This window comes from Ambystoma mexicanum, chromosome 4q (genome assembly GCF_040938575.1).
Source record: "Ambystoma mexicanum isolate Mex_15411 chromosome 4q, UKY_AmexF1_1, whole genome shotgun sequence".
Lineage (NCBI taxonomy): Eukaryota > Metazoa > Chordata > Amphibia > Caudata > Ambystomatidae > Ambystoma > Ambystoma mexicanum.
In genome coordinates this window covers 887,113,672-887,137,305 of record NC_090928.1, presented here as the reverse complement: position 1 = coordinate 887,137,305, position 23,634 = coordinate 887,113,672, and the positions used below count along the sequence as shown (strand labels likewise).

The 23,634-nt window shown below is 45.1% G+C and overlaps 1 protein-coding gene across 1 annotated transcript in view; it reads left to right on the top strand.

Moving 5' to 3' along the window:
• The window catches only part of LOC138468059 (calmodulin-lysine N-methyltransferase-like), a 734,539-nt gene that overhangs the window by 428,519 nt on the left and 282,386 nt on the right, over window positions 1–23,634 (top strand). The gene's annotated exons all lie outside the window — the stretch shown is intronic.

Below are 23,634 nucleotides of genomic sequence, written 5' to 3'. Positions count from 1 at the left end.
GTTAAGCTTTCTTGATTAGGGGGCCATGCTTTCTCAGCGGCAGCTGCGCGAGCGTGGAACCAGCTTCCTCGCTCTCTTTAGGCCATAGAGAATCACCTTGTTTATATGCTCACTGAAAACATTCCTTTTCTAGTCTCTGCTCTGTGGTTAATTGGTCATTCTGTTGTCAGGTTTTGAGCACCAATATGCCTTTTTGGTGGACGCTGCATTGCATTGGTGGACGCTGCACTTTATACATTCAGATACCATAACATGACATGTCTGCGCAACCCAATGTATATATTTATTTTGGTCAGTGCCTGCATATTCCTATTTGAACTAACGTTCATAGTCCCAGTTTCACTGTAAATTAGATTTGTGGGTACATTTCCCAATAAGTGGGGACTAATGATTACCTTCAACCTGGGAGGGTGCCCTTTTTGATTATCCCCCTTTCTGCCACTGCTGTATGGGCCACAGCTTCCTTAAAAGTGCTGCTTCGTTTATGCTACTATCTCCAACATGTTCACGCCAGACTGACTTCTAAGAACTATGGTACCTAAACCATCCATCAAGATCAATTTAAGCTGCATTGCATAAATCCCTCCCATAACATAGCACCAATTCAACCAGAAAAAGTTACGAATTCTCATGGCAGAACTTCCACTGCCATGACAATGGTCCTGTTACTACTTTACACTTGGGGAGAGATTCCAAGTGTCACCATTTCTGCCGGTTCACATCTTCAGACATTATTCATCCAGACCAGATCTGTTAACTCCACCGATCTCTGAATGAAGGCCACACATCTCAAGAATGCCCTCCCAAGGGCCAAGGCCAAGATGAAGAACAAGGTCCACTTTCTTGTATAGGCTGAGTTACTCTGCTGTACGCTGTGTCCCTTTCCCTGTTGCAGCATTGGCTCATACATTCTCTGTCCTATTTCACAATATGGTCTCCAGAAGGGTTGTATGTAGGGGTATCATGTTCTTACATGTTCAAGGATGTCCTTCCTTTTCAACTGGCATTTGAAGACTTTTATATGAGGTTACAGTACTGTTTGTGATGTTGTGTTCCTGTGACTTCCTGTTTGCAAGGGTCCATGACATTAACATGCTAGGTTTTCTTTAGTGCCAAGACCTCGGCTGCAGGTACTTATCAGTGCCTGCAAAGATCCCTTGCATCTCCATGACTGGCCCCACCACCCATGCTGTAGGATCATTTTCAATGGACTGTACTGCCAGACGCAGTAGTGAACCTCACAAAGACTTACATTTTAATTGACACTGTCCAAAAACAGCATGAGGAGTTAGCAGAACAGATAAGGTGGCTGGTCAAAGAAGCACTGGAGGTGGGGGAACCAATTACGTCTCCCTCTGACTTCCATGCCTTCAACACAAGCACCCTCAAATATCAATTCCAGCACTCCTCAAACTGCTCTCACTTGCAAGCGTTAAGCCGCCATCGCGGTGCCGCCCCCGTAATCAATGTATGCTCAAATATTGCATATTATTTGCTTGTTCCTGCCATTCAGTGATATGGCAGGAGGTGAAGTGACTCATGGTCTGTGTGAACACAGTTTATATTAAACCAATGTTGCAGGCATAAAAAGAACCTTGTCATTCTCCTTCAAAACTGATGTTAATGTTTCAAAGGTGAGATTGCCATTCTCTCCTACTGTATACCATTTGCTGACCAATTCCTCTGAACAACTGCTGGTAGAAATTGTTTTACATTGGCAGTGTCCTTCCGCAAATATCTTGTGAAAGTACCTCAAGCCAAAATCTTTTGTGATGCCATCATTTAGCTCAGCTTTAATCATGGGCTTATGAACTGTTTTCAGATATCCTTTGACGTGCACCTATACCATTTTAATCAGATACATGGTGTAAGTCTCTGAAGGAGTCCTGTCCCAATGGAGGAAGTGGATTTCCATACATCTTGCAGGTGTGGAATGTTTTAGATGATTGTTGTGTATTATTCCAAGTTGACTGGTGTCCTAGGTTTAAATCCTTTTACATGCAAGACCAATGCCCTACAGACCATATGCTCCTTGAAGAAAGCTCTTCCCTTTATCACTTTTAACGTGGCCATTGGGCAAGAAGGATCGGTCTGGGGCAACACCTTTGTCTTGGAAGGAAGCCAACACACAGCAAATCAGGTTCAAATCCTGGTCCCGTGCTTATAGACTGGATCATTCTTGGTGATGTGTGCAGGTATGAACCTTCAACTGGTGGTTTACTAGACACGTGACCTCTTGTGTGAAGCACCAACATGTTGAACTGTTCTAGTGAGTTGGATGTCTCATTAATTGACTTGCCTTTCCTGATCTATTGTTTTGTGTGCAACATCTGCTTCTCCTAATTTGCACCCTGAATTATAGCTGGCAGCCTAGAATGTAAACAAAAACACCATTGCTGTGCTGTACATAATTAATGCATATAAACACTTCACAAAACGTTACAGCCCTACTTCCCTCATTGCACTAGGACCCAATGACTCTCCTGATACCCTATGCAGGAGGGAGCAAACCAGTGGCTCCAAAAGGGTGTGTAGTGAGACAAAGAGCCACGAGGGGCTAATATTAAGAAGTGTCTAAACCAGGGTGACAATCCACATACCCTAAACCAGGGTAAGAAAGCCAAAAGATCATGATGGGCTAACAGAGAAACTAACCCACAAAGGAGTAAAAGCAACCGGAGAAGTGGACAACCGGAGAAGTCAAAAAGCCCACGAGGGGCTGGGACACCGAGTACCCCACAATGGGGTGGATGCTGTCCAGTACACAGATGGCCTAGAAGGCCAGATTGCCCATGTGGGGTGTGAAGGCATCAGGACGTAGACCCAAACAACTGAGGAAAGTTTGGGTAACAAACATTTATTTAAAATCACAAAAGGGTTGGCAAAGGGCCTGTTTTGTCCTATGCTAAGGTGGGATTCCGTACTGTGAAGGCATCGTGAAGCAAGACCTAGACAACAGATTCAAAGTTCAAAATAACATTATTTATTAAGTCAAATGTCTTGATAGTTGAAAGCTGAACTTGTCCTATGCTAAGGTGGGATTTCCCTACCTGAACAAAAGGAAAGTCTGAGTCAGAAAGTTCAACTTAAAAGTCTCTCTGTGTCCAAAACCTATCCTTGCCCTCACAACTAAAGCTAAACAATGTGTAGGGATGTCAACAATAAAAGAAATGGTGATCAAAACAAAGTTCCGAGCTTCTTCCAGGTCCTAGCTTCCTTTTCAGCTCCCCTTCCCCCAAGTTCCAAAACGTTCCACAAATCCTCGGGGTTCCCTTCCCCAAGTTCAAGGCAACACAGTTCCAAAGAAATGGGTCTTGAGGCTTCTGTCCTCCAGACAGCATTCATCTATCAGGGTTCCCTTCCGCAAGACTTCAAATTGCCAATGTATACTTGGGGTTCAGTCTTCTAATGTTCAACACCACTCCAGATCAACTTGACACTCCTTCTGGATTGCATTAACAGTTAAATAAAATTACTCCTCCTTGATTTACTTCAACAATGTCTTTGGTTTTCACAATTGAGGGCCCCCTGGTCTAGGCACAGTTATCAGACCACACGGTCGACCGATCAAAGGTCGCGCAACCAGGAACCCTAGGCTATTCAGCCCACACATGTTTTTCTGTATTTGCCCCTGTGTACAGATTCACACTCACTTAGCTTCTCTGTGTCCGCCTCTTGGATTTATGTGAAGGCTCGCACTCTCTTGGCTTCTCCTGGTTAGCCTCTTTGCTTTTGCCACAGTGTATCACAAGTGCTTTGCCAGTCTTTGGCCTTGTCGTACTGTGTTCATGCATGAAACCTACTGAATCCTGGTGTTAGTATCACGTGTGTAATGAGACTGCATTTTAGAAGGTAGACACCATCTTCAAATTGAGCCTTGTATTAGAACTATGTCAGTATACTTATTCTCACCCGAGGGTTAGAAGGGTGTGCGTGCGTTTGTTGCTCGCAGCCCTGGTCGCTTTGCAGAAGGTTACTTTCTTGAACACACACACACACTACTTTATTGTGTCTTATCAGTAGTGCATTCAGGCCAGAAGCAATGTGCCCTACAAGGCCAAAAGAGGACCGTAATGGGTCTTTGAAGAAGTTATTCCATGATAAAGGCGGGTTGAGGGCTCTAGACCTTCACCGTCCAGATCTATAAGTTATAGCAGCCTGAGATCCCCAAGTCCTGGACACAAACATCTGAGTACACTGATCAGCCCAGGACCCCATGCCATAAAACTGTAAAATGACCAATTGATCAGGAAGAACGCACAGCAGGGGTGAACTGCCTCCATCATCAGTTCATGTGATTTGTGCTGCGAGGTGCCAGGGGAGAAGGTAACAAATTATTGCCGTGGGTGGGAAAGTTGTGGAGGTGTGTATCTGGGGTTGGAGCGGGGGCTCACCTAGTTCTAAGAACTTATCATGACCTTGAAAGTATCTGCCTCGATATGTCCTTGCTACCAGGTGCACTGTAGAAGGTATGAAATAATGAACCGTGTAACTAAATTGCCCATTAGGGCCCTTGTACCCGATGACAGAAGAGGAAGATCCCCACGTAGAAAAAGATGGACAGAAGATGCTGGGACCAATCGCCTGGCATCCCGAATGGATCAGGCTATATGTGTATAGAGTCACACCAACCAGCTACCTGGATTTGTAACCTATTTGTGATGCTTTGTACCTTTATAACCATTTATTTGTGCTGTTTTTGCCAGAGTGCTTCGTGGCAGCAGAGTTCTTTGCTGGCACGCATTTACAGTTTCATGAGAATAAACATTGTTCTCCTTGCAAGAGGTGACCTAGGACTTTTTCCCTAGTGGGTTGAATTTGTTCTGGTGTGAGCATTGAGGGGTTACGCTACAAATTTGGTTACCCCAATGTGATCGCAGATTTTCTGCACAGACAGAGGATTCCTGGCCGCACAACTGGAGAGGCCGCGCCCACCTGCAGTGACCAGTCCCAAGTGTGCAACCCGTAGTGGTGTACAGGAGCCATCGTGACAGAATTCCTCTCTGCTCTTTGGAGTGGGGCTCAGCTCCTAGGACAGTGCAGGCCGTTAACCCTGTGACAGAGGAGCTTGATTAAACACGCAGATGTAAGTATACCTCTTGCGAGTAACAACAACAGGGGAGAGCGCTGAGAGGGAAGTTGGAGAATTGGGGGAAAAGGTGTGTGGGTTTGTGTGTGCATTGAAGAGAAGAGGGTGAGAATGTCTGGTGGAATAGTGTGTGATTAAAGTGAGTAGTGTGTAAAGACCACGTGGCGAATATATATATATATATATATATATATATATATATATATATATATAATTTTTTTTTTTTATTCTATGAGACGAGAAATGGGGAGAAGTGGAATCCTTTCCGAGGTAGGGAAGAAGATGGTGCCATATTTTGAAAAAAGATAAGAGGATACAAAATTAGGGGCTCTGTATAATTAGAGGGCTCAAATTGCTGTGCCCAATATATTTCAGGTGGGGGAATAAGTTGAAGTAGTGGTTATTTTAGTTTGTTGTTTTAGCTTGTTATTTTCATGTTTTTGATTTACATTGTGTAGTAGGAGGGGGCCAAGGGGAGAGGGCCTGTGACAAAAGTAGTGTGGGCGTGTCGGAGGACAGTGGGTTTGCGTGCGTGGATTGATTGGGAGAAAGGGAAGTGTGGGTAGGGGCGACAAGATAACAGGAGCGAACAAGTGGTAGAAACACTTAAGATTAACTATATTTTGTATATGGTGTGACATTTTTGTATATAAAGTGTTTTAACATAGGGTAGCTACACTGTTAGAGTATATGTGTAGTGCATTGCCATTGTACAAAGATAAAATTAAGAAATACCATAAGCAGTGGGTAGCAGGGGGATACTGGAACACTTGTACACATTTTTAGCAGCCACATTTAAAGGTAAAAAGCTCCAAAGGAGGAAAGAGATTTTAGAATTATGGAAAAAAGGTGGAGGACATAGAGGACAATGATGAGTGTACACCTCGGTAGGACAACAGCTCAACCCCAATTGTAGTTAAAGCAGTAGTATCTGAGGAAAAGCAGTTATCTCTGCCCCCAATAGGATGCTACTTGACCCTTCCCGCCACAGAATATAACACATGTGTCCCCTTCTGCCCCAGCACCGCTCCCATATCAAACGAATACTAACGCGGCCATACCGGTGAATAGGAAACTACAGAAGGAGTTAGAAGAGACTTTAAAGGCAGCGTAAATGGAATTAGCGCTGTTGAGGGCCCCCAGGGAAGAAGGAAGCAAATTGGGGGTGTGGACTAGACTAATGGAGTGCTGGAGACATTTTGTTTAAATTAGATGTTCATATTGAAAAGGAGAAGGGCAGGGGTGATGAACGAGGGGCGGGTAGCACATACTACCGCGCTGTGAGGTCAGATGGTGACACAAACAGGGAGCTGCGGGAGGATGAGTGGGACACGATTGATGAATTAGAGGATGAAAAGGAGTCGTCGGTAGTTACCCCGCGGGTAGAGCTTGCGGGGTCCGCAGTTAAGGAACAGATTTGGGTGGGCAGCAGCGGCGAGGAAAAAGATGAGTGATGGCAAGAAGGGGAGAAGGGGAGTGGTAAACAGTTGCCGTTATTGCATAAATGCCCCAGAAGAGCGCAGTATGTACCTTGGGATCAGATGGACAAAAACAACCTGATTAAAGCACTCCTGCCCCTCACTGCAGGGAGTGGGAAATGGATATATACTTTCGAAAAACCAACAGCTGGTATCCCTTTAACAGTGGGAGATGTAATAAGTTTGCTCGTAGAGATTGTGGAGGGATTAGGCAGGGGATGTTTGGTTTAGGGCTGGATACCCAGGAGTTAAGATAAATGATGATGTACATGATGGGGCACACTTCAATGACATCAGAGCGCAGCTGTGGTCTGCACTTCAGCAGGTATACCCTGTTACGCCAGAACTGCAGTCCATAATGCAGTACACAATGGGGGATGATGAAGACCCCGCTCGATACATTTTGAAAGTACAGGAGATGTGGAGGGCAGGGACGGGGAACAGTTTTACCGATCTGTTCCTCTTTTTTATTTTTTTATCAAAAGCGGATTGCCCAAGGAAGCACAGAAAGCTTTTAATAAGATTGTGGATATTGAGGTGAAAGGCTGGACTAAGATACAGACTATAATTATACACCACTGTAAGCGATCAAAGAAAGAGACAAGAAAATCTCAAAAGGTTGCAGGCTGAGGAAGTGAAACTAGTACAGAAGAAATAGGCAAAAATAGAAATTGAATGGCAGCCATGGCAATTACTCAAACAGACGGAGCAGAGCAGGCAGCAGTGTGAACTGACGCAAGAATAGCAGCATTCTGGCCAGGCCGAGGACAATGGAACGGTGGGTCTCAGTCACAGTACCCTGAGTGCTACCAAGGACGTCAGCAGCATGGAAGAGGAGGGTTTTAAGGTGGACAGGGAGGCAGAGGTGGATGATTTGGAGGGATGGGGCCGAGAGGGGCAGTGGGACCAATCCAGTGTTGGGTATGCAGAAACATTGGTGATTTTGTGAGGGAGTACAGAAGCAGGATGGGGGCTAGATATAACCTGCATACTCCTGCGGGCCCAATACCACAGCAGCAACACTTTCTGGCACCCCCGATGTCCACATCGATACCATACGAGATACACCTAGCGTGTACACAGTTGCCACCACAATCGTCTGCCCCACCTGGCACCCCAATACAAGCTGAACTACCCAGCCAATCATATGGCGCTCAAATGCCCGGAAGCAATGCTGTTTCTAATGGGATGGTGACACATTATCGAGGAGTAAGTGTCCTGGGAGGCAACCCTTTTGCTTTCCCAGGTACAAATAAAAATCCTGACTAGGACAACCCACAGAAAGCTCTTGCTTGCCCAGTCCTGTCCGTGACTACCCACCCAGACGAGGAACACTTGGTGAGTGCTGAGATAGGAAACAAACAATTCATCTTTATGGTTGACATGGGTGCCACTAAATCATGTATTAGTGAAGGAGACTTTCTGTTATCATGTAAAACTCTCAAAACGCAGGGCTTCTCTGGGACTGTAGCGACAGTTTCTTTTCCAAAAGACGTATCCATCAAAATAGAAGGCAAAGTGGTGCGTGCACCTCTACTATATCCGGAAACCTCACTAGTGAATTTGTTAGGGTGTAACTTCCTAAGCAAACTTAACATGACCATGTCCTTTACAGATCGAGGAATACTATGTGCTACTATTGGATTGTCGATCTGAACAGCCAGATCCTCATCACCTCTGACACCCACTGCCCCTGGTCCGACCACCACTTCCGTCACAGATACTTCCATTACCCTGCCTGCCCACGCTACCACCCACACTAGCCTATAGCTCCTGCAAAAATCACCATAGAGTAGATTGTACCCTCTCTATCGCCACTCAGCCTGGAACGCGTTAACGATACTGACCCACAAAGCCTAGCTGACATCTGTGTCAACACACTGACCAATGCAGTAAACCTGGTGGCCCGCTCCTCCCCAGAAAATCCAAACCGACCTGCGACCTCAACCCTTGGAAGCCACCTGGAAAAAAAAAAAACATCAGACCGCCATAAAATTAGATTTAACAAGATTGCTAAATAATACAAACAAGCCAGCTCGGCAGCCAAAGCTGAAGTCTACAATACCACAATTGCGAATGCCAGCTCCAACTCTAAAGAATTATTCAAAATACTGTCCCAGCCCCAAACACCATCAACAAAGACGAAACCTGGTGCACTAACATTCAGAATGCCTGCTCACCAAAATATGCATGCTACAGCACAAAATAGAAAATAAACCAGCATTAATCACTACTCCCAACTCACCACCCATCACTAAAATACAACCTGCTTCTCCATTCCACTTTAGAGATATCTCAGAACGAGAAACCGCCAATATCCTCAGAAACCGCAAACTGTCCAAATATAAAGGAGACATCTGTCCAGCAAAGATCATCAAAGAAAGCTCCGAAGCCTGTGTACCCTTCCTCACTAAATTCATCAATGCCTCTATCTCAGACAACCTGCTCCTGTCCAGCCTCAATCCTGGGTCCTTCCTTTACTGAAAAAAAAACATCTCTGGACCCAGCGATGCCCAACAGCTACTGGACGATTACTACAGAACCTTTCCTACTTAAGATCCTGTATAGAGCAGCTTACATTCAGATCCAACATTAGTTGGAATCTAATCATATCTCAGGGTTTCGGCAATCAGGCTTCTGCCCAGGTCACAGCACTGAATCAGCTCTATTGGATCCAAAGATCCAACTGGATGCTTTCAGAGATGAGGGCACACCAGCCATCCTCCTCCTATTGGATCTCACGGCTGCTTTCGATCAAGTAGACCATGAGACCCTCTGTCACCATCTCACTGTCTCTGCTAACTTCTTCCACGAGGAGGCCACAGCTTGGATAGCATCTTTTCCAGAGAGCAGATCCATGAGAGTCTTCTTTGACATTGCGAGTGCCCTGCATATCCCCATACCTTGTGGCATCCCTCAAGTGTCTTGCGTCTCCCCCTCCCTGTACAACATATTCACCAAACCCTGATTTGACCTACTGGACAACATCCGCATATCCTACACCAACTATGCCGATGACACCCAAATTTGTTTATTTATTGTTTCTTGTTAGGCAACTATACAGTAATAATATACTGTTTCAAAGCGCCCACAGGGCAGGGAGGGGGGGGGGGGAATACAATTACAACACAATATTAAGAGCAAAGGGGAGGTAGGGGGAGGGACAAACCTACTATGTCTTGTGAGTATTCAGAACGTATTCAAATACTCCTTCCCCTGTCAGGCTCCTACGATGTAGACTCCCTCAGGCTCAACAAAGTGTACTCAACTATCCAGAACTGGATGGCCACGAACTGCGTATGTAAGAACAAAAAGACGGAGATCTCACTGGTACGCTCCCCCACTATACGGCAGCTCAGCCACAGTGCACCACCTTCAGGATAGATGGAATCCAGCTCCCCATATCAACGGCTGTGAAAACACTGGGCATCTATCTGGATGTCTCCCTTTCACTCAATAAACGAGTGCGGTAGCCTCTTCGGCAGCTTACACCGCAAACTTATCAACTCCGCAAGACAGTGTCTCTGTTCCCTGAGAGCTGCCTAACTATTGCGAGAGTAATCACTGGGGCAAGACTGGATAATTGCAATGTCCTCTTTGCCAGGACCTCAAAATGGAACATCAATAAGTTACAGATAACCCAAAACAACTCTCTCCGAGCAGCCTTAAACGTTCCCAAAAAAGACCACACCCATGCTGCTAGAAAAGCGTATTGGCTCCCTATTAGAGAAAGGATTATCTTCAAAAACATTGGGCCTCATTATGGATCCGGCAGTAACCCTGCCTATGTTACCGGTGGGTTGCCGCCGGACCTGTTAATAATTACTGCCGCCTGACTTGCCGGTACCAGCGGGCTATTACATGTCTGGCGGCCGGGAAGTCATTCACCAATAATTTTGTTAATTCCCATTTCCTACTCGGGAGTGGGGACATGGATGCACCGGCACCGTTGTTAAAGGTGCCGGTGCTTTTGTGATGCCTTTACCTACTGTGACCGCTGTGCCTGGCAGGTTCAGACCTGTCTAGCACAGTGCTTCCGGCAGGCAAACCCGTAGTTTGCCATTCCGGAAACAAGGGTGCTGATGAGCTTACCGGCACCTTTATTTCCAGACTGGCAAACTCGTCATGAGGCCCAGATGCCTGAGCAGATGCCTGAGCAACACTGCCCCACAATACCTTGCTAAGAAAATTGTATGATCAAAATCCAGCAGGCCGGTTAGGGCTATCCACACACATCGGCTGTCCCAGCCCAAAGTGAAAAGAGCCAAAGGAGGTGGGGCGAGCTTCCCCTGGGTGGCCGTGAACCAATGGAACGCCCTCCCCCCTGAAATAAGAGCAGACGACTCGCACTGGGCCTTCCACAAAGCCCTGAAAACTTGGCTATTTGCCTAGCGGTGCTCCCTAAACCCGCCAGAGAACAATGTCTCACTACCGCAATAATCCTATTTTACCTTGACTGTGTTTCGTGGCCGGGATGACAATTTTCTGCTGAAGCTTTTGTATCATGTAACTGGTTTGCAACAGCGCCCTGATGCCTCAGGGTTTAGGCGCTTTACAAATGTATAAATAAATAAATAAATGCTACAAAGTACAGAGTTCTATGATGTCCATTGTCACTGCGCCCTCTTTCACTGGACACTACCTAGAACAGGTTACTGAGAGGCTCATGACAACCAGTGCCCATGATGATCGGTCTTTTACAGGGAGTACCGCCTGTTCGATTCACAATTAAGTCAGTTGCAGTGTTACCCTGGGTGAAACAATACCCACTGTCCAAAGAAGCAGAGGAGGGGATAAGGGATGCCATTTCTGCACTCAAAAACCAAGGAATTATCGTGCCCTCCAGTTCCCCATGCAACACGACCTATACCCGATAAAAAAGGCGAAGGGGTCAAGTTAGAGAATGATCCAAGATCTCTTCCCCTTAAATGACATTGTAGAGGCAGAATTTCTGGTAGTTCCTAATCCTGCAAACCTGTTGTGTTTAGCATCCCAAAACAAGCAACACACTTCACTGTTGTAGATTGGAAAAATGCCTTCTTTTCTATACCCCTGCACCCAGATTCTCAATATCTCACCGCGTTTAGGGATGCTGTAAAGTGGTTGAGCATGCAAGTTTACCACAAGGGTATTGTGAGTCCCCTTGTATCTTTCCTGCAGGATCCACCATAGCTGCCTCCTCTCTAACAGGATCCCCTGCTGGTCTCTCCTACACAGGCCTCCATGCTGGTCTTTTACTCTCTTATAATACACCTGCAACCACTTGACAGGTTGCAGGTGCGAGTTCCCAAGTGGAGTTGCCTGACTGTAATTAAAGGGACATGCCTGGCCTTCACAGTACACTGTAGGCATCTTCCTCGTCCCAGTACTAAAGTGGTGAAATCAGTTACTAGTGTTCAATATTCCTAGTCGCCTCTTCCTCGTCCCAGTACTGTCATAGGTTGAATGTGGGAAAATGAAGGGAGATGTTTTATAATAGCACATAAAGGCCAGGGTAGGGTTAGGTTGGTTCTCATAAGGGAAAGAGGGATACCATGTTTCGCCGTGGGTACCCTCTTCCCAATCCCCAAGGACCCTCCACCCAGTTGATCCTTCCTCGCTTCTCCAGCCCCAAGATCCCTGGCTACATGAGAAGAGGATCCATGGGGAGTAGGAGTGAGGATACCCTCAGGTTTCTCACACTACCTAACTAAAACTAATGATGGTCTGTGTCAGGAAGTCCAAAGTAAATGTCACTATGTGTCCAAAACCTATACTTGCCCTCACATCTATTTGCTCAAACTGTGTAGGGATGTCCGCATCAAATGAAAAAGTATTCAAACTAAAGTTCAGAGCTTCTTCCAGCTTTTGGGTGGAAAGGTATTTTCCCTTACCCAGGATTCTGAATAGTTCACTTTTAATCACAAGGGGTTCCCTTCCTAACGGGTTCAAGTCTCTCACTGCTTTCACAAAAACACAATTCCAAGGACCCACTTCAAGGACTTTTCCAGTTGTCTGGCCCTGTCCGGCCATGAAAGCCTAGCCAGTCGGCCACACAGTGAATTATGCTGGAGAGCACACCCCTACAGTGATGAACCAGATGCCGGCCATAATCATGGTAAGCCTGCTTACAGGCCCCTAAATGATGCTCCTATGGCCACAGGCCCGACGCCCTGCAGATATTATTTGCGCTAACACCCTGTTACGGTTTGATGTGGGATTTAGAGAAACACAGACCACCAGTTTAACTTTCCAACAACTCTTTCTTTGATGTTTCGGAGACCGAAGAATAAAAATAATAAATAAATAAACACAATAAAGGATACTGTAGAGTGCCAAGGTCTGTTCAGTGGTAAGCACTTTGGTAAGCCAAAGATCTTCTTGACTTATCCTCAACTGGCACAAAGTTCATTTTTATAATGAAGCAAACAATGTCACTCTGCGAGAACAAGAAGGTGAGGTCTCTTCTGGAGATGTTTGAATTAAGTATATTCTCTTTTAAGTTCACTATCAATCCTGTCAATCCCTGGTTGAGCAACTGTTCTTTCTCCTGTTTCTTTCAGTTGCTTTGACTCGTGGCTCTTATAATAGAAATAGTCTCATCTATTGCTAATAACCCTAATTTCAGCATTGTTGTGAGGCTAAATGTCACTCTCTCCTTCATAAACCTCTATTTGTATTGTATTTGTGCTGGGACCCCGCCCCCTTGTTTCCGTTTCAATATCGGACTCTGTTGTACCTTCGCATCCGATACAGCTGACATGCTTCTTACGGGTGCTTACTTCAGTCTGGTAGCCAGTTTTGAGCTGCGTGGCCCCTCCTCTTTGTCGCGTCTTCTTTTCTGGCGTTGCAGTGTCTGAGGATATGGACTCGAACAGCTCACCGTTCCGGGTTTCTGCCACAGCTGACAGCAAGAGACAGGATCAGCTGTATGGCTCTGCCTCTCTCCTGCTTTCTACGTACAGAGCAACAGCTACGCGGCCCTTTGATCTGGCACACAATCCGTTCCTCGCTGGCTCTGCTTCACAACCTTTCCTGCCTCAATCAAAATAGAGATCAGAAGGACCTCCGTTGGACGGCGATCGTGTAACTCTTCAACATTTAACTTTTTATAACTTGCGCAACGCCGCGAAACATTTCTGTAAAATATTCCTTTCAATACGCCCACTGGTAACGGACGTCTTGTTCTTTTTCTTCATCTGTCGTATCCTAGCAACGAACACACAAGCCCATAGATTAAAGAAAAGGACCTAAGAAGCTCCTTCCTGTTTAATATATAAACATTCCCAATAATATGGTACTAAGGTAATCATTCCCTCGACATTTATGGGTATTTTAGCCCTTTGAAATTAAGACCTCATCACACACCCCTACCCCTATCATGCTATCCTACCATCCTGTAAGCGCCCATTGTCAAGTGCACTCCGCTTTTACTGAGTGATACCTCCCACCATGTTGCTGGCACATCGTATGCTGCACTGCCTCGACTCGTCCATGTTCCTGCTCCCGACATGCCCTCAAGTTTCACCAACTACTACGTGCCTATGGCAACTCCCAGCCAAGCCGGGACCTACATCTCCAGACTATAGCCTGCTGACTGCTAATCAACATGCCTAGACGACTCCCGGGCAACACCCTAAAACACCACGGCACCCTGCCTTTGTAGCTGGCCCTATGCCTCATATATGTGTTGATAATAAGCCGAGTATTACTTCCACACTCTGCAGCTCCATCAGTACATGTATGCTGCTACCTGCCACTCACCCAGAATCCATCATCTACAAGTTGCGGCTTACGCAACCAACTTCCATCCAGGCCAGAATCAGACTAAGCTAAAGAACTATTAGGGAAACCCCTGCTCACCCCCCACTCCCTGCCCATCAGCACCCTGCTAAGGAATCGCAAGTTAAGGGAACATACTGATAACGCCCCAAAAGCTATTCCGAGGGGACACCTGCCATCCCCACCATATGGCCGGCCTACCAGTGTCCAAACCTCTGCCCTCCCTGCCCAATCAGTCACAGGCATCCTACCTTTTGCCTACTCAGGTCATCCATGCCAGGAGGCCTCCAAGCAGGCTAGTCACCAAACATCCTACTCCAACCCCCACCATGCCCAACACCACCACCATATCAGCTCAGTCTCTACTACCACCCCTGCTTAAAAGGAGCCCTAATGAATGCAAGGTCCATTCCAGCACATGCCCTAGATATAAACGACCGGATCACGGCACAATACCTTGACTTGCTAACCATCTCTGAATCTTGGTTACACTCCGCCTCTGGCTCAGCCTTGTCCATAGCTTTGCCCAAAACGTTCACCATACTCAGAAAGGATAGGCTTGATTTGAGAGGCGGTAGCGTTGCTCTCATCTTCAGGACTCCCTAAAAATAAGATTGACTAATATTAGCATCAAGGGCAATTATGATGCCCTATCAATCAAATGAACTACCCTACTGACTCACTAACTATCCACATCATCTATCGTCCGTTAGGCAACTTGCATCATTCGACAAGCATCTCCGCAACACCTTAGGGGATAATATCAAGTCCAGCTCCCGTACCATATTGTTAGGGACCATAACATAGGTCTTAATGACCCCAAGGACCATAATGCCACATCTCTTGCAAATGCGATCAGTGCCCTTGGCTTCAAACACTGTGTAACAGTCCCCACCCATAACAAAGATGGCACCCAAGATTGGATTGCTGACCTGAATAGCCAGGTCACCATCTCCTCCAACACCCCGTTCCCGTGGCAGACCACCATATCGTGACCCTCTCCTGCCTTCCTACACAGCAGCTTGCCCCGGCCTACCCTCCCATCTACCTGGACACGTAGAGCATGTAAAATGACCAAAGAAAATAGCACGTCACTCCAACCAGAACACCTACATTCCAATGACCTGTGTGTTCTTACAGATTTTTACATGAACACGCTGACAATAGCAGCTGATACAGTAGCACCACTAGCTACTGGTAAAGCCAAACCTGTGACACATATCAATGCTTGGTTTACCCCCGACCACCTGGAGCTGCGCTACAAGAAAGGTCTGGCCGAAGCACCTGCAAGAAATCCAAACTGGCACACTAAAAACACTATTCAATAATATCTCTAAACAATACAACTGCCCACCCTGGCAGCCACATGTGCAGCCTATAACACCAGGATCTCCAACACCAAGTCAAATACCAGAGAAATCTTCAAAATACTCAGAGAATTAGAAACCCTGTCTGTTCCCCCCACCACCATTACCAAATATGTAACTTGGTGCACTAACGTCCAAAAAGTCATGCTAGGCAAACTTAACTCCTTGCATCTGAAAATTGCCCAAAAGCAAGCTAATATCAAAGCGTCTTACATCCCTCTCCTCCTGCCGCCTGCCTCTGCTAGTCTCAACACCACAGTTTTACACCACAGAGAAGTAATGGAACTAGAAACCTCCAACATCCTGCAAAGCCTTAAACCATCCAGATGCAAAGGTGATGATTGTCCTGCCACCATCATTAAGGACTGTTCAGAAGCCCTATACCTTTTATCACTAGGTTCATAAACGCCTCCTTTGCCTCAAACCTTGTCCTAATCAGCCTAAAAGAAGTCTGGTTCTTCCCCCTACTAAAAAAAAAAACAAACTCTCAATCCAGAAGATCCCAACAACTACTGCCCAATAATGACAGTTTCCTTCCTCCTAAAGATACTTGACAGTGCTGCATATAAACAAATACAACACTTCCTGGAAACGAACCACATTTTAGGAATGCGCCAATCTGGTTTCAGAGCAGGATTTGGCACTGAATCAACCTTGCTGGATTTGAAAAACCAGCTTGATGACATTAAAGATGAGGGAAAACCTTTTAAAAGCTTTTAAATGCCCGTAGGGACATGGGCTTATCCCAATATAAAACTGGTTCCTTTCGTTACATTTCTACAAAAACCTTATTTGGATGGGGTAAGTAATAAAATAGCATGATTTATTGACAGATGCTTCAAGTTAGCCAGTATCCCTGGTCTATCCTTTAATCTATGAGGTAGTGCCTATCAAAACAGAATGCAATGATATCAATACCTGTAGGGTGTATGATTTCAACTAAAACTCTAAAGGATATCTGTTCTACAAAATGGCCATTCAAAAAATAATCAGAATGGTTTAAGTGCCTAGCTGAACGACCATCTGTCATTGTCAGGTTTCCCTAATCCAATGCACAATTTCAGGGATAGTGTCCAGCATGCTTTTTTCTTTGCACTTTATTTTATTTGTTACTATGTATATAAGGCTGTGCCCTCATTAATATATGGGGCTGGATGTCTACACCTGAAAGAATTACATTCGAACCGCCTGGAGGGTATCCTCTTGGAAAAGGTTCTCGTCCTACCAAACCTCGTCCCCTGTGTTGTGGTCGGGTATGAGCTGGGACTCGGGTCATTGGTTGCCAGAATTAAGTGGCAAAAAATCCTATTGTTTCTGAACATTTTGGATTGTCCTGCAAAATCTCTATTATGTTCATTTAGAGACTCCCTTCGGAATGGTGATTGTGAGGTCCTCGCGGCTTGAGCCAGTAGTTGCGATCGAATCCTTTGGTACCGTGGCGTTACCAGGCAAGACTTAATTGAAAATCCGCTCAGAATAAAGAAATCCTTGTGGAACATGAACTGGTGTCAAATGGTTGACTCATTCTCCTTATGCTGGTTATTTTCTGACTTGGCCTGGAAGGAAAAGAAGCTAAGCTGTATGCCTGTATACCTAATTAAGTGCCCATCGAAACATGGGCGCATAAATGTTATGCAAATACAACTAAATCTGCATAAGACTCATGAAATAATTGGATGTAGAACAAACCTTAAACACGTATTACAGTATTGTAGGCTGTTACAGGTGCCTGGCAATATAGAAATGCTTGAACATTGGGTTGTGAACTGTCCTAAATTGCATGAATTACGAGTTTTAACATTTGAGCGTTTTGTTGCAGGCACTGTGTCTTTGTATTCTGGAAGTTTTTGGCATCGAATTTTAAACGAGTACCAGATATCTCTTATCATTATGGAAACTAATGTTATAACTAGAGTGATGAAACGTGTCAATTTTTAATCTTAATAGTTTTTTAATGTAACATTTTATTGGTTTTAATATCGCATAACCAACATTAACACTTTGCTTGACATTGCGCCATAAGTTTTAACAAATAAAGGATCCCATAATTAGACATTATTACTCTGAACTTAGAGGAACCGACTATCCACCTTGCCCATCCACTGGTCCCCTCCCGCTGTAACCACCATATCTTCTCCCTCCCCTCTCCTTCCCACTTGCCGCAAACATTCACAAATTTCCCCGGACAAACCTGTGCATTGCACACTCGCCTTTCCATGGCCACGCACATGTCCTCTTCCGCTGCCCATCGGCTGGTCCGGGATCATTCTGGTGCACCCCACAGTGACCAATGACGTTTTTAATCTGCCCCAAAGCCACTGAGATGAACAGTTTCTCATATTTTGTGAACCCCACTTCTCCCCATAAATCTTAAATGTTATATTAATTCAGAATTTATTTGTACTGTTTTATATTTAGTGTTCTAACTGTATTTTGAATTTCATTTCCATTTTCTTTTTTTGTTTAACAAAGTGTGTGAAAAGTAAAATGTTCTTTTTACTATATCACACACAATTTTAAAACCGTATCTATTCAACAAACCTGGGTCCATACAGCTATCAAGAATGTAGAAGAATGTGGATGGTAATGGTTCTCTGGTGAATAAGGAGTTTATGTTGTAATGGGTAAGGAGCTAGGCATTGAGGTCTTCGAAGATCCATGGCAACGGTCGGGCAGATAAAGCATCACAAACACTATAATTAAAGAAGGCACCTTTAAGCTGTACCTGATGTGGCACCTACCAAAGACTGTGTGAAATCATTGTAAGCAGAATAGACGTATGCTAGAGCGATTATAGAATAAGTGGGTGTCTAATGCACAAGTTGTGGATCTGTTCCATAGCCTGAAATTACTGTTTAAGGATTCTAAATAAAAATAAAAGGCTGGTACTTCTGGATGACAAGTAAACACGAGAATATACCCAATTTGAGTTTCATGGACTGCTTTGTTGACAAAACCTCTTACCCATGCCAGAATGGCCCTGGCGCAGAAGTGGAAAATTAAGGATAAATCCACATTGACCCCACGGTTGGCAAACGTCTAGGCAATAGCGGTGGTGGAGAAAGTAGTTGCTATGATATATGATGATCTGGCTTAAATTGCAAAGGATATGGACACCTTTTACAGACTATGTAAAATGAAATGATGCACTACTGTTTAATCTTCACTTATTATGACATTGCCCGTTCTGAATTGATGGACTAATCATACTTAGTCGTGTGGTTATTACAGAAGGTTTGTTGAAAATGTAATTGCAGGGTGTGTTTGTTCGGCACAGAGAATACCTGATGATACTAGACGTGCTTAATTCATGAATGATGTGGCTGGAATGGGTTGTGTTCCCAGTGCTATCGGTCTTCACCTTACCTCCTACTGTTGAGACGTTGCCCTACCTCCTACTATTCTAGTTGATATTTGTTGTTCAGTGATGGTTAAATAAAGTATAACAAAACAAGTGTAAAGTGACATAAAACTTAAAGTAACAAACCATTCGTTTTCATCCCCCTGCATCTCACATTTTGTATTTTTGGCAAAACAAAATAGATTATATGCATTGTAGGATTGGTGATAGTTAAAAATGCGTTCTCTTAATCTCTGTCCTATCCAAAACTCTATCTTTTAATTTTTCATGTGACCCCAATTTGTAATGCCTCGGTTTTGGTATGTTGTACCACTTTATAACATCCTGTCCTGTTTAGGTGCTGTAATCATTTAGTTACGCCTCTGTTCATAATTACTATGTTTCCTTTTCTGCTTGTTTGATAAATATAGTTTGATTGTATTGTAATAAACTGGGTACAGATCGTGTGGATTATAGATTTTTTTAAATTAACATTTATTTTGTTGTTTCTTATGAAACTGGGTCGAAGGAGACCTCAATGATCTTATTAGTTGATTGTGTTGGTATACACTTGGAAGCTTTCTTGCATTTTGTAATGTTGCCTATTCTCGTTTCTATATTTAGTTCTTGCATGGGTTTGGGGTACTGTCTTCTTGTCGATTTTCTAAATGTATTAGTAATTTGAAATTCTCTAAACCTTTGAGAATATGTTCGGAGATGGATGATGGTTAAACTACTTTTTGTGAGGTTCCTCGCTTGAAAAATACTTTGTGAGTATTAATTTCTGACAAAATCTTTAAATGTCAATTGAGGTTTCTTCATGATTAAGTTGAGTGATGGGTGTAAATGATAAACCTTTCCCATGTATGATCTACTTTTCATTCTTGCTGAGTCATTTTAAAGTCTCTGAAGCTTTGAGGTATGAGACATGAACTAATACTTTGTTTACCCTTGAATTAATGTTCCATTTAGATTGATTTCAAAGGTATATAGATTGGACTCAGCGGGCAGATACCAATCGGTCGCACATATCTCATCGGAATCATGGAAACTGGACGTCACCTGTGAATATCTAAAACAACTCCCGGACAGAAAACTAAGAGAACGGTTTCTCTGTATCTGCCTTAACCTTCAGGCTGCTAAGGAGATTTAAATGGTTCGCAGACTGTCAGAAAGCAACAAGTGTCGTTTCTGTAAAGTCGTTCCCATGCCGGGGAGCCCAGGAAACTTAAAACCAAAGTACCACCAATTATAAATACTACGCCGTCCACCATGATTGGCGGGAGGCGTATTATTTATAATTGATGTGACTTTTTCTCTAAGTGTCCTGGGCTCCCCCATGCCGGGAGAACCCAGGAAGCTTAAAACCAAAGTACCACCAATTATATATACTACTACTCACGACGCAATCGGCGGGAGGCAAAACGAAAGTACTGGCAAATAATTGCGGTGACTTTCGCTTGAAGATTCCTGGGCTTGCAGAATACTTCAACCGAAAGTAACTGCAATTATGAATACAAGGCCGGCAGTCTGTGGCCTGCCAGCATTCTCTGCTCTCCAGCAGCAATAAGCAAAAGCTCCCAGTAGGGAGCTCTTGCTTGATTACTGACACGAGATCCTGGTTCATTGCATAACATGGATGCCTCTTAGTGCTTGACTTTGAGGCTCATTTGCTGAATATTTTAAATAGGAACTTTTTGTACAAATATTTTTTATATATATTTTTTATCATGGGCAATCTTTTAAAATAATAACATTTTGAGGGAACTACCCCTTTAAGTATACAAGGAATGAAAGGCATACCTCAAAAAATAACATTTTGTTATTTGCGCATTTTATCACACTCGGGAATCTCCTTTTGCAACACACGTTTGCCTATAAATGTAAAACGAAGTTGACTGCAAAAGCTAAAACTATTGGCTTTGCCATGTTTATTACACAACGTTGGTGCCAGTGATTTTCAGATGTCTCCCTCTAGCTTTCGGCACCACTTTCTCATGACCCCCTCCCCCTCTGACTGACTCACACCCTGACACAGCCCTCTGCATGCTCCACTCTGCTATATCTGATACTCTCGATGTTCTTGCCCCTGTCATGAGGATTTCCTTGAAGCCCAAATCCAAGTGCAACTCCTGGTACGACTCGGACCTCACCACCCTTAAATGCAAGTGCAGGGTAGCTGAGAGGAAATGGCGTGCTTCTGGTACATCCTCTGACAAACTGGCCTGCCGGCCTGTTCCAAAGGCATTACTGGCTCTCTGTCCGCACCAAGAAGAGAGCCCATGTCCAAGTCTGCATCTCTGCAGCATTTAACAACTCGGCTGAACTCTTTAAAATCTGCAAGGAGCTCACCAATCCTGCTGCAGGCACTCTGCATGGCCCTGGCCTCTCATTTTATCTCTAAAACACAGGACATCCTGTCCTCTCTCTGCCCCTTCCCCTTCCCCCTCAACTCCCTGCTCTTCCGCTGGCCCTTCTTCAGCCACCTCTCCTCCATCCCTCTCTGCCTTTTTGCCTTTTTCCTGTTCTCCCCAGATGAGGTTTCTAGACAAGTCTGATCTATGAAAGTCTCATCAAAACAGGTTCACCCCTGTTCTTCCAAAACCATCAAGGACCACATTGACACCTTGGCCCATGGTCTGGCTGACTTCTGCAACCACTCCTTCGCCACTGGTGTCTTCTCTTCCCCCCTGAAGCACTCCCTTGTGCACCGACTTCTTAAGAAACCCACAGCTGACCCCTCCTGCACGGCTAACTATCGTCCAATCTCCATCAATCCTTTCCTGGGAAAACTCCTAGAAAATCTGGCCATCTCCCAGCTTAATCTTCACGCTGAATCTGTTGGTTGTCTCCATGACCATCATCAGTCTGGCTTCAGAGCTGCCAGAAGCATGGAAACTGCTCTCGTGAACATCTGTAAAGACCTGCTCTCCAACCTCGATTCCAACACCCCCTGTGTCCTCATCTTCCTTGATCTCTCTTCTGCCTTTGACACTGTCAACCATGCCATCCTGCTCAACCGTCTCTGTGATAACCTGGGTATCACCGATCAGGCCCTGTCTTGGCTGACCTCTTTCCTCTCTGATCGACCCTCCCAGGTCCAACTTGCGTCCTTCCTCTCCTCTAACTCTATCTCTACCTGTGGTGTTCCTCAGGGGGTCTAACTTCTCTCCATGGCTGTTCAACCAATACCTGGCACTTCCTGGCCACCGCATTGCCGCTCTCTGCCCCAACTTTCAGTGCTATGCGGATGACACTCAACTCATTTTCAGGCTCCCTTCTGCCACCTCTTCTCCTTCTCTCATCTCTGACCGTCTGTCTGCTATCCGGGAGTGGTGTGCCGCCAATGAGCTCTGCCTTAATGGCAGTATGACCGAGATTCTCCTCATCCGCACACCTGCTCCCTCCTTTCCTGTCACTCTCTGGCCGGCCTCTCTTGGCCCTCTTCCTGCTGCCACCTGTGAGGCTAAAAACCTTGGGGTCATCTTCGACTCAGATCTCTGACGTCTTTAAGAAGTCACACTACCAGCTGCAGCTACTCAGAGGTATTCTTCATTTCCTCTCCTTCCCCCAGAAGCTCACTGTCTCCAGAGCTCTGGTTCTCTACAGGAAGGACTACTGCAACAGCCTCTTTCGAAATCTGCCTGCTTGTACTCTCCGCCATCTGCAACTCATCCAGAACATGACTGTGAGTCTTGTACTTGGCCTCAAGCTGTGGGATGGTATCTCTCCAGGACTGAAATCTCTTCACTGGCTCCCAGTGGCTCCGAGGTTTAAGTTCAAAACCCTCTGCATTGTCCATAAGGCCTTCTTGGGCGTGGGGCCTCAATACCTTCAACTCTCCCTTCCTAAATATCTTCCTTCTCGAGCTCTTCCGCCTCCAACTCCCTCACGGTTAGGCGCTTCTCCAGGCAACAAGTTGGTGGTAGATCTCTCTCTTCGGCTGGGGCCTCCCTCTGGAACAGCCTCCCTGTAACTTAAGGAGAGAACCACCTCCGGTTCCGGAAGCACCTCAAGACCTTCCTCTTTGCTTTTGCTTTCTCTCCTCCTCTCCCCTGCTGAATCTCCTGACTGAAACTGCGCTGGTCACCAGGCTATCCTCTGATCTTGGGCCCAGGTCCCCTCCCCCACCAGTTTCACAGCTGCACTGCCTCCCAGGCAACCCCTGCACTTGGGGGCTGTTTCTGTACTCCTAAAGCCCCCACCAGCTCTCGACACTTGTCTGCACTTACCCTTGCCACTAGCTGGCTGCACTTTTACCTATTGTTTTATTATTTTATTTATTCTCTACTGTTGATCCTATGTATTGCAATGCCCCCGCCCCCCGCACCTACCCTCACTTCCGCAATCTCAATGTCACCTGGCCTAGTAAGATCGTTGTCTTTGTCTTCCCTATGTTCCCCCTCCCCTGCCTCGTCGCACCTTGAAACACAAATGTATAGGCACGTTATACATGCCTTATCATATCATAGATCATATCATATCTAGTAGATAAAACTCATTAGTAGCAATAAATCTGCTCAAACATGTATCTCTGTAACCAAAAAGTGAATAATGCTTTTAAAGTATCAAAACATTTAAAGCAAAATAGAGAGATTA